The sequence below is a fragment of the Argiope bruennichi genome, chromosome 5 (genome assembly GCF_947563725.1).
Source record: "Argiope bruennichi chromosome 5, qqArgBrue1.1, whole genome shotgun sequence".
NCBI classification, from domain to species: Eukaryota; Metazoa; Arthropoda; class Arachnida; order Araneae; family Araneidae; genus Argiope; species Argiope bruennichi.
This window is the reverse complement of record NC_079155.1, coordinates 31579959-31593272: the sequence shown is the minus strand read 5'-3', so window position 1 is coordinate 31593272 and position 13314 is coordinate 31579959. Positions and strand designations below refer to the sequence as shown.

Here is a 13314-nt window from a genome sequence, read left to right as displayed (position 1 = left end):
ATTATTTCAAAAATGTGTATTTTGTATGCAAGGAGATCTGAAACGTAGAGATTAGTCAAAACTTAGGGTTCGAATCTTTTATTGATTGCAATGTTTTTTTCTTTCTATACTTCATGTATGAAAAAGTAAAAATACAAAAGAAATATCAATAGTATAAAAGAATATGATTTAAAATCTGATATAAATCTAGATTTGTGATAAATTAATATACTAATTTTATTCTTTTAGATCTTTGCATTTTAATTTATAGTGTGCATTTGAACATGATCGAATAGAAACGCATCTTTCCCTCTGACAAATTTCTACAATTTTGATTTAAAGATGATATAACATCTATTCTTGATTATAGCATTTTTCAGTTATGTTTGCAGCACACATACGGATTCAAATCAAGAAAATACTTTTTATTCAGATTTAAGTCAGTATGAAAATGTAGAAATTCGTAAATACTTCGAGGTTGAACTCTTTGACAATATTTTCTCTGTGTGTTTTTCATGTACAAGAATTTTTTTTAATTCAATATTTAAAAAAAGTTGTGTGAAAAGTTGCTTCATTTGAATATTGTTCCCCCTACCCCATTCCATTTTAGCCTTCTCCTCTTCTTGTGGTTATGATCATTGTTATTTCATGTTGAAGAATAATATTTTTTCAATAATATCTTGGATTTATTCTATTTTTTTAACAGCAAAAACACATATCCGTGCTTATTTCACGCAAATATCATTTTCAGCATTACATATGGAAAAATGGCAATCAAATCTCAGAAATAAGATACTTTCTTCGCCTTTTTTCAGAATGAGATTAAAGTAGAAACACCAAACGATTATTTTCGTTGCAATGAAATGGGTTTTCTGCAATATGACGAGATTTCTGGAAATAGTCTGCAGTTTTTTAAACGATTTCGTTTGGCTTGAAGCCAGTGAGAAAGATAATTCGAAAATCTTTTATGTCGCTGTTAAATTCCTAGTTTAATCTCGGGCATCAAGAAACGTGATGCATGCTTTACGGTGAGCATATTATTTATGCAATATTCAAAACCTTTATTGATCTTTTATAAGACCATGAAAAGAGTGCTTAAACCAAATTAATTAATTTTTAAACACTTGTGGTGAACTATTAATTTTTTCTGATTAGAAATGCAAGCTCTTAGTAACTTCTTCTACTTCAAAATATATTAAAACACATTTTGACAGCATAATGTGGTTTCAACGATCTAAATGAATTGTTAATTAATTATTCTTACTGTAAGATAATAATGTGGCAACATCTAAAGCTGAAAAAGAGAACTGTCGTAATTTCTTGCCAAATTCCTCGATGGCATAAAAATTCAAACGTAACACTTTTTCATCTCAAATTGTGACAAGGCGTTTGATCTTTTAATTAATTAATCAAAAAAATGAACAAATCATGTAAATGTTATCTAGAAATAACAATTTATTTCTTGTCTTAAATAAATATCTATCTCAATATAATATATCCTAATTAGAAAAAATATCCTTTTAAGTAGAGAAAGTAATAGGGAAAAAATTAAAATTATATTACTGATTTTTCAACCAATTGGTTGCTCTTTTGCATGCAAGTAATAACAGGCAGATGGCTGAAAGAGAGCGAAAACATAAACAAAGAAAAAATTCTGAAAAATATGAATTCATAATTAATCAAATAAATTAAATAATACTAATGTTATTTCGTAAATATATGTATTTCTTTTCTTATATCAGTATTTATTCTAAAATAAAGCATTCTTATTACAAAAAAAATATTCTTTTAAGTAGTTAGGGTCGGCGGAAAATTTAAATTATATTATTGATTTTTCAACCTAGAGGGTGCTTTTTTGCTTGCAAGTAATAGCAGGCAAATGGAAGAGAGGGGATGATAACATACATAAAGCAAAAAAAATTCTGAAATTATAAATAATAAAATAATTAATCAAATAAATTAACAAATCTTATTAATGTTATCTAGTCATTAAATGTATTTCTTTTCTTAAATCAATATCTATCCCAAAATAATATATCCTTATTAGGGAAAAAAATATCTTCTTCAGTAGTTGAGATAGGGAAAAAAAGATATTATTGATTTTTCACCCAATAGTGTGTTCTTTTGCATGCAAGTTATAACAGACAGTTGGGAGAAAGGGGACGAAAAGATAAACAAATTCTGATAAATCTAATCATTCTCACTAAAATAGGAAGAGAAACTTTATGTTAATATCAAAATGAAATTGGATCTTTAATACCTTCTTCACTCATTTACCGAGATAACTTGCCAAGAATATTTACTATGTACTACAGGCGAAATGTGTTATGTTATTTATAATATTATTTGTATTAATATATTCGTCTTCTGCAGTATGACTTTTCATATTTAGTGACAGATGTAATTCATAATATATAACATGAATGCAATAGTACTGTGGATACGTTACGAAAGAGTCCATAATCGCAATGAATGTTAAAATGGCATTAATGTCACAATATTTTTTTAATTAATTATTTCAAATTTCGAAATCCTTTCTTTCAGGGGAGATGATGGAAGCGATTGATTCTATTTATTTATGGAGCTTATATTTGCCAACTTTTTTTATGTTAACCCTTTCTAGGGCCGTGGGAGGTATGCTTCCCACCAAATTTATCAATCTTTGTATAAAATTATGTAGGTTGGCATCAGTTCTGATAAATTTTTTTAGAAAGACAGAAACTAAGATGCTTCAGTTCCTTATCTCACACAAAATGACGCGTCTTAATTTGCTACTTAATTATTAATTAACCAAATTAATTAATTAATCAAATTAAATTTATCTAATACGCTAAATGAATCCCCTTTCTTATTCTAATTTTAAGCCTAAAAATATTTTAACATAATATGACTAGAAAAAAATGGCCCTTTAAGGGGTTAACAAATTTATAAAAGCCATTAGTAACACCAAAATTCCAGAATATTTCTTTTGTCTTAAATGTTTACAGAAAGAGTCTAAAGAGTCTCTGTTTCTGTAGGAATTTAATAGTTAGTTCATAAAGTGATAGATAATACAATAAAAATTATGTACCTGAGAGTTAACGTTTATTAGTGTGCTATACTTTCTTATATAGGCATTTTTTTTTCAAATTTCTTTAAAGAAATTTATTTTTAAAAAAATTAATAATTTTGGCATATTTTTAATATGACATGATGATATAGAATTATCATTTGACATAAAGAAGTATTATAAATTACTTTATTTTTCATCAGACCATATTACCAGTTTTTATTGCTTTCAGGTCCAAACCTTCTTTGTAAAAAAACACTAATATCCCTCCGTAACAAATCCTATTTATAACATAACTATTGAGTCCGCCTTACTTTATTTTTGTTGCTAATTTTTTAACGTTTTAAAAATTAAATTTGTAACGTTTTAAAACTCATAATGTGACAATTGATTTCGTTTCCACATCACAAACCACGCAGACAGTGCCACTATGTAGTAAGAGTTAAAAGTAGAAAGTTTGAGTTGAGAGACCAGTTACAATGAACATGCATTCTAACTTTTTCAGATACAAATTTTTTATATTATATTTATTCATTTTTTTTTTCTGATATCCCAATCATTTTTTTCTCGATACAAAAATTCCATTAGTAATTATTTAATAATCTAAATGTTTTTCCTCCAAGGTTTTTATGTTAATTTTATGTGAATAAAAAGTATAATATTTAATTATTTTAAAAGGACCAGTTGGTGTTATAGTTGACATCAAACTTAAGAATAGAGATGCCATAGTTCTATTATATATATATATATTAAAAGTTATTTTATTTAGTAGTTTTAAATCAAAAAAGTACTTATTAATTCAGACGCATTTTATCTTTCATTTTAATACTTTTAATTCCTGTGTAAACTTTATTTGAGATTCAAATGAATAAAAATAACTGCAAGGTAAGTGTCAGAGTGTATAAAACTTTAAACAAAATGAATACAAATTAACGAGTGTAAAATATCCATTGCTGTATTACTTTTCATTTAAGTGCTGAGTATGCCAAATTTGACGGTTAAATTTTAAGAAAGTTACTGAACTACATGATTAAATTGGGGACTATTTTTGCTACAATTTCACGCTACATTTCTTTATAAATTACTAATTAATCAATACAACTTAACAGCAGTTTTCAGAAAGTGCTTATCGTCAACTTTGCCAAACACACGCCACTGAAAAGTGTTTAATCTACCAAACAGTTAAAACATTAATGAGAACTTTAGTACAAGCGCTTACAGTGGCCTGATTTTAGCTAAGTACACAGTTTATGCGCTTACATTTTACACCTCATTACTACCAGTTGCCACCGTCTTGCGGGAAAGTGGAGCGAATGACATTACATCAGGAAGACGGATTTTGCCACAGTTTTCTGGTCATAAATGGTTTGAGTCCAAATTGTTACTAAGTAGCAATTATGCGGAGTTCCCTGGGAGAGACTGTATTTGCTATTCCTGTCTAAATCAAAAACAAATTGCCAATTATTCAAGATGAATAGAAGTCGGGGAATGATTGGCCCACAAAGCGGAAGGACAAAGAGAATATGGAATGCATTTTTTTCCCGGTGAATAGACTTGTGATCATTTTTCAGGAAGAACTTGCCACAAAGATATTGATTTCAGATCGAGGTTATCGATTTTATTTCTGAATTTTTCGATGTCAGACTATGCAGCAAGAGAGGACCCAATAAGGGACCATTTTAAAATTGAGTTAGAAGTTTTTGATATAATTTTCATCAAAAACGTGGACAAGAAAATGAAAATAAAGTCCTTTTATTACTTAAAGAATTATGTTCTTGAGACGCAATTGCCTTGAGATTAGCGAGTTTCCTAAATTTATTGTAAACAGAGTTAATGGATAAACCAGCGAGATTGGCTTCCCCGAAGCTTTATCGCATATTCTCTAATGCCAAAAAATGCTTTATTGGTGTACAATGGTTACAAAATATTAACTTTCAGCGTGAATTCAGCATTTTTACTGAATCCATCGCATCATCTTTGGCGAGTTATTTGGCGATCAATCCCTGGCATACGTTAATAGTATACGAAAATCAAATTTTTGTTTTAGACACGTTTTTCTCAACCGATTGAAACAAAAATTTGTCACAAAACTATGCTTGTAGTCACAAATTCCCATACCAAATTTCATAAACATTTAAGCTCACTGCGTTTTCGAGTTATAATATTTACATGTTTCTGAAAGTACAGTCCGACAGACAGTCAGTCAGTACTTGGATTTGGCTCAAAACTTGATAAGCATCTACACTATATATCTTAAGTCTACGTACGAAATTTTATCCATCTAGCTATCTTCATTTTGTAGTTATCTTGTTAACTTTATTCAAACAGCCGGACAGACAGACTTCCTCTGAGCGGACTTTGCTAAAAATTTGATAGAGATCTTAATATTTGCTGTAAAGACTGTATACAAATTTTTAACCGTCTGGCTCATAGTGTTTTTGAGTTATCTTTGTCACAGACAGACAGACGGATATTTTCCGAAAATGTATTTTTCGAATTCGGAGGTCTAAAATGTGGAGATTCTTTAAAGATATAACAAAAGATGGCTTGCAATCCGTATTTACATCTTTGCATACAAGATAAAATTAATACTTAATTGAGCCAGATAATTACTTCGAAAGAAATTTTTAACAGACAGATTTCTCTTTTTTTTTTTCTATTCTTCTGAAATAAAATAAATTCCGAATCTTTTTAAGCGTAGTAACAACCTATTCTATAATTTATTGTTCCATTGTAGAACAAAGAATGAAAGAAATTCTCACAGCAAATCTCAAAGAATTGCCATTTCGAAAAACAGATACTTTTCACATTTTGCATAATTTTCTTTTTATCATCAACTGCCATCATTTGATGTAAATAACACAAAAAAAGAACAAAATTTTGATAAGCCATCAAATTACAACTAATGCCATCAAAACACTTTCTACTAATGCAACACCACTTAAAATAACTATCTTTCTCTTCCAATTTTTTTTGCCTTTATGCTTATCGTCCATATATTTGAATTGAAATTTCACTACGAAATAAGAATCCTTTTGTTTCAGGATCTCCCACACAAGAAGAAGCGATGGCAAATTTGCAGTAACAATAGATACTCTCTTATCTATAGCAAAAGACCCTCTAAGAGACATTCAACTGCAAGCAATCAATAGGAGCAAACAGATCGTTCAACCCGTCCCGCATTTCAATGATCAGTAAATACTGAAGTTTATTATCTACCCCCTTACCTCCTGACACAGTATTTTTGTCTTCAATTCTTGGAGAAAAACGACGAACTGAATGAAGGGACCACAGTTTGAAGAATAGCTGCTGTTGCCGTTTTATTTTAAAAAGTAATGCTATTACATTTTTATTTTTTCGTATACGTAGTATAAAGAAAGTATAGAAGTCGTCAAAAATTTCGAAGAGGTTTTGAAGAATTTCTACGATTTTGACCTTCTTGAGTTCGAAACGCACATTTTTGGAAAATATTCCGTCAATCTTTGATACAGGTAACTCAAAAACGCTTTGAGCTAGAAAGATCAAATTTGATATACGGTCTTTGAAACGAATTTGTGGATTTCTATCGAATGTTGAGCAAAGTCTGAAGAAGTCCATCTGTCCGGTTGCTTGCTCGAATATAAGTTAATATAACTACATAACGACGATAACTATATAGATAAAAGTAAGTACACAAATTTAACATCTATATTGTAGACATCTGTCGAATTTTGAACCAAATCCAATGACAGGTTGACTGCTTGTCCATCTGTACTTCCAGAAACATATAAACATTATAACTCAAAAACGACACGAGTTAAACATATTAAATTTGGTACGGGATTTTGGAACTACAAGTATAGTTTTTTCTGTTAAATTTTGATTTCAATCTTTTGGGAGTAACGCATCTGAATCACAAATTCGATTTCCGGAAGATTAACTGCATGGATTAACTGCTGGAAGATTAACATTTGTTATGCGATAGTCCAAATTTGCAGATTTTTATCAAATTATGTGTAAAATCTGTCCATCTGTTCGAATATAAGTTAAACCGATAATTACAAAACGAAAAGTACTGGATAGATAAAAAGCAGTACAGAAATTTAACATCTATTGTGTAGTCACCTGTCAAATTTTGAGCCAAAACCAGCTAGGAGCTGATTTTCTGCCGGTTTGTACTTTCAGAAACATTTAAACGCAATAATTCAAAAACGTAGTGACTTAGATATATCAAATTTAGAATGTGAATTTGTGACTACAATTGCAGTCTTGTGTTAAATTTTTGCTTTAATTGATTAGTAAAAACGCGTCTAAAACATTAATTCGAATTTTGGATACGAATTAAAGCATGTCAGGGATTAATTGCCAAAAAAAAAAAAAAACTCGTCAAGGATCACACAATAGATTCAATAAAAATGCTTGCTTCTGACCAAAAATTAATAATTCAAAATTATTGCATGCCAGTGCCTTGCAAGGCGTTTTCTATGATAACACCTTTTTCAGAGTGTATGCGAGAAAGTTTTAGAGAGACCACTCCCACTGGTTTCAACTAAGCCTAACTACCAAGTAAACAAGACTTTCAACTAAGTAAACAAAGGCAGAAAAGTTTGATTTCTCTCATTTGAAGCAGGTCTTATTGTTTTTAAGCATCTTCAATAACACATATAATATAAAATATGTAACTTTAATAATATAAAAGTAATGCTGTCAATCAAGATACTTCTGTATTATTTCATCGATTTGAAAATTGATACATGATTGATTATACGACAAATTGGCAGAAATTTTTGAGGATAAGTGATAGAAATTTTTATCTAGATATCAAAACAGAAAAATTAAAATATCGATATTTTATATGCTATCCCCTGAAAAAAGAATCGTGAGCGCTGAAGCAGATGCTTAGGTTTTAATTAATAAGATGTCAACAAGATAATGTGTAAATACCACATTGGAAAAAAAAATGATCATTTTCTCATAGGAACATTTAATACGAAAAACAAGATTGAAAACTATAATTAATGCAAAGAAAACTTTTCTTGGCATTATTCGTTTATAAAAAATTAAAAATAGAGTACCTGGAAAATAGAGGTTTGCTCGGCATTTTTTTTAAGACTGTAAATAAAATTCCGATTCTATTTTTGTAAATAAAATTCCGATTTTAAAGTTATAAGAGAAATCTAATTGAATTGCAGATGCGGGATCGAACACGAGAAAAATGCATCATAACCCTAACCATTATTTTATTTCTGATACGCTTACGCAAGTCATATATAGCCACATGTCAATATTTAGTAATAAAAAACTTGTTTGTGTAAAATCGATCGAAGAAAAGATCGAAACACACTTATATAGATAAACTTAAAAAGCAAAACCTTATCTAAATATCAAATTTGAATCCAAATCATAAGAGCTGTTTCCGAGATACACAGAATAAATTTATATAAATATATAAACAAGAACCGCTAGCTTAAAATTATAAGATTTATATTATACGATATTTAATATTGTATAATATAAATATTCAACATGACTTATTTTTGAAATGTTTTGCGAAAGCAGCGTTTATAAACATAATTGAAACCCTAATTTTCTTTTTGTCAATAGAAATCCAAATTGTGCAATAAATATTCTTCTAATTTTATTAACAAATTCTATTAGGAGTAAAGGCGATTTTAGTGAAAGTTTCGAGAACAATTAATAAAATAAATAATTTATTGTTCATAAAAGTTTGTTTCCTTCGCGCATTAGCAGTATATTGCACACAAACAACATGACGAGGCGGAAGATTTGTTTAGTAAACATAATTTAAAAATGTCAAAACACGAAAAAGAGAGACATTTAAATGAGATTCATTTTATTTATTGATACTTAAAAATGTTTTTTGAAATAGCTTTGAAATTTACTATCACTTAAAAATTGATTCAAAACAATGACTTGCTTTTAAAGGTGGATGGTAATTGGAAATTGTTGCTGAAAATGACTACCTTCATATTTCATATTGTAAACACATATTTAAGTTGCCACTCTCAATGTTTAATTAAATTTTGAGTCGTTCTTTAAAAATAATCTATGAAAATAATCAGCTTTCTACAGTTTTAAAAAATTATTTAGTACAAAGAAATTAAAAAAGTTTTTTCCAGCAAATTTTCTAGAAAAATAAAGCTTCAGACGATAGAAAGATTTTTAGTTCTGTAATATTTTATATAAAAACCTTTAACATCGTTAAATGTAATTCATAAATATTGGTTAGTTATAAGTGCTTTAATTTTTTTCATAAATATTAAGTATAAAGAATATTTTGGGGTAATTAATTAAATATTTAATTTTTCATTAATTAGAAATTATGTTCGAAAACTACTTTATTTTTAGTTTTGTCATTTTTTGTCAATGAACATGTTATAAATATTTTAAATCATTTTAGTTATTTATTTCCTATGAGTTACCAATCACGATATTTAATTAAATTTCCCCTATCATTCATTAAAAGATTAATAACTTAAATTATTCTAAAAATTAAGCTCTGTGGATTTTAAAAATCTTATAGCGCAGTCTTTAATTTTTCGAGAAGTTACAAGACTTAAAGGTCGTATGGTGCAATTGATATTCTCGTTTTAGTTAAATATAGAATTGCATATCATAAAAGGATTTTGGGAAATATAATAATTTATATAAAAATATTTTTAAGTGAAGATAAACGAATATTTTCCAAATTCGCCTTAATTCATTTGTACTTGTTTCCCATTAAGAGCTAGTATTAATTAATTTCATCCAACGCAGTACCATGTGTATCAGCTTGTAATGCAAAAATGTTCATTTTCAATGCTTATCAGGTATAATAATTACATCTGTAACGTCAAATATGAGTTATTGTTATTCAAATGCCATACAGATAGAGGAGTGTATAATTTTTCTCAATGCCAGCAAATACGAGATTATCGAAGAATTCCCCAACGAACAATTGACAGTTCAACAAAGGATTCGTTGATAACTCAAATATTAATTAGAAATCCTCAATATTATCGTTTGTAGAATTCGTTCATTCAGTAATGTATTACAAATTATGTTATTTCTCGCCTCTGTGTTATTTCCGATTTGAAATTCTTAACTCCAGAAAAATTATATACCGTGGCTCAAACAATTGAGAGTACACCTTACTTCTACTTGATAAATCCGACTTTTAATATAAATAGCACATTAACGAGAAGTGGAAACATGATTTAATTTTTATATATAACAAATGGTTAAATTTAAAAATAAAGAAAAATCAACGAAAAACCTATAAACTGAAAAATTTCAGAAGCATTTTAAATAAACATACGCAGGTTTTTGCCTCAAAAAAAATTGAGAATACACCAATGAAATTTTTGTAATATCTCGCAAAGAAAAAATGTATCAATATTTAATTACATGTCTTTTGGCTTTTATAATGCCCTCTAAACGTCCTGGTACTGACTCGAGGAATTTTTGATGGTATCCGAAGATATTTTACCCTATTCTTCTTGCAAACTTGTTTTAAATGGGTTTTGTTACTAATTTTGTGTTTTTGAACCACTATTTCGAGTGTGGCCCACATATATCCAATGACATTGATGTCGGGGGTACAGTGGTGGTATGTGTAAATGCTGTTTACAATGAAAAAGACACCGCATTTTGACGTTGAAATAGTGAATATTTAGAGTTCTGTTTGGGGTTGTTGTCCTGCTGGACAATGATATTTTTTATATAAACCCAATTTTTAGCACATTCCTTTAGATTACTGAGACCGTATAGTTCATCCAACTTGCTGCAGGAATTTCTCAAATCATAGGCAGAAGTGCAAGTGCTGAAACTGTGCGAAATGTAATTAGACAAGATGGATATAAAAATCGAATTGTTTGAGAGAAACCGTTCATCATGTTGCAAATTCAGAAAAGGCCTTTAAAATATACAAAAACTCATCAATTGAAGACCCAATAACAATTAAAAGGAAGTTATATTTAGTGATGAAAAAAATTCAACATTTTTGGCAGTGACACCCATCGCACCCTATGGATAAATCCTAATACTGTTTTGGATCTAAAAAATTTACACCCTACATTTAAACATGGTGGTGACTCCGCCATCCTTTGCGGTTGTAGGGCTTCATCCGGGGTAGGAAATTTAGTTTTTAAAGATGGCATTATGAGTCGTATGGCTTACTTGGATATACTTCGTAGCAATCTAAAGGAAAGTACAAAAAATTCGGGTTTTTTTCAGCAGGACAACGACTCCAAACAGAAAGCACGTAACGTCAAAATATGGTGTCTTTATCATTGTAAACAGCATTTACACACACCACCACTGTACCCCGACATCAATGCCATTGAATATCTGTGGGCCACACTCGAAGCAATGGTCTAAAAACACAAAATTAGAAACAAAACCCATTTAAAACAAGTTTGCAAGAAGAATGGGATAAAATATCTTTAGATACCACCAAAAAATTCCTCTAATCGGTACCAGGATGTTTAAAGACCATTATAAAAGCAAAAAGACATGCAATTAAATATTGACACTTTTTTTCTTTGCGAGATATTACAAAATTTTCATTGGTGTATTCTCAATTTTTTGAAGGCAAAATTCTGCGTATGTTTATTTAAAATGCTTCTGAAATTTTTCAGTTTAGAGTTTTTTCGTTGATTGTTCTTTGTTTTTACTTTAAATTAAACCATTTGTTATATGTAAAAATAAAGACGTTTGCACTTCTCGGTAATGTGTTATTTATATTCAAAGTCGGATTTATCAAGTAAAAGTAAGGTGTACTCTCAATTGTTTGAGCCACTGTATTTAATATACAGAAGCCTTGAGAAATATTCTTTACTTTTTTTTTCTTTATTTTAAAGATTTTTTTAGATATCATTAATTATTTTTCTTGATTAATTCATATCATTTATTTGCATTGAATGCTTTTTAATATTTATGTTTACAATGCCATTTATGCATGCTTTCATGTAAACTGTTTATATATAATCATTGAAATTGAGAGTGTCAATTCTAAATGGAATTTTTTTATAGTAATTTATCATTTTCTTTTCTTTTATTCATTTTTTCCAATTATATTTATTTTCATTGTTGTCTGTATTTATTATTTTTTTCTCTTTATCCTTTCTTCGTTATTTTTAAAAAGAACAGTGCATTGATAGTTAATCGATATGTTTTTTTTTCTGAAATTCTCATGTTGGACATGCTTGGGGTGCAATGAATGCCGAAGTTCTATGATTTCTACTACTAATAAAGATGTGTGAGTACGTGTGTTGGGGCTCTACAGGCTGCCCAGTTTATTTATATCTGACAAATTTAGCAAACAGATCTTGGAGGGAACAATGCGAATCTCGAAGCGATGCTTCTGAAATTTTAATTGGAATTTTAATTAATTAATAAATAATTCACATTTTGATGTTTTTCCCATGATAATATTTCACAAAAACTGCTTTTACACGGTTTCAAAAGCTAAAAAAATATTTTCCTTTTGAACAACATCAATTTAATGATAGTGCAAAATCTCTCTTTTCTTTAAAAAATAAATAATTAAAAAAAAATTTTTTTCCTGATATTCAACAGTTGCTAACATTGCTGTCCAGACATTCAAACCATTTTCATTTTTTCATCAAATATTTAACCATGTGATTTACTTCCGTTGTTGAAAGCTAAAGAGGAAGGATTCCGTAGTACATCTGCGAAATCTAAAGACGAATAAAAACGTGCAGGTACAACATCGCGGAATTTAAGATGCAAATGTACTACACATGTAATTTTTAATAGTCTATGATGTCATGGGACTAATCTCTATTAGAAAGATACATATGTTTCATTCATTGTGCGTGTGTAAGATAATTAAAACACCGTTTTAATATCTGGTATTCTGACGGAGTCATGGACATGTATTTATACGATTTTCCCGATATATTTATGAGATTTAAATGAAATGAAATGAAATCAATGACAGCAGTGAACCAGATGGTCGTCAAAAACTACTAATAATTAAATATAAGTAATTTGATGGAAATAACCAGCGGGAGTGATCACTCCAAAAAGTTTTTTGCATACTCTCTAATAAACTTGTCATGTCAGAGAGCCACTTGCATGATACTGGGATATAATAATTACGAAATATTAACTTTTGGCGAGAATTTAGCATGTTTATTGAATCTATCGTGTCATCTTTGGCGAGTTTTTGGCGAATAATCGGTAGTAAACGTAATAAAAAATAATCAAATGTGTGCTCGAGGCTCGTTTTTTTTTAATTGATTGAAACAAAGATGTGACACAAAGCTACACTTGTAGTTACC

The 13314-nt window shown here is 29.0% G+C and overlaps 1 protein-coding gene across 1 annotated transcript in view; it reads right to left on the bottom strand.

Moving 5' to 3' along the window:
* The window catches only part of LOC129969564 (rhomboid-related protein 2-like), a 318342-nt gene that overhangs the window by 251181 nt on the left and 53847 nt on the right, over nt 1–13314 (bottom strand). The gene's annotated exons all lie outside the window — the stretch shown is intronic.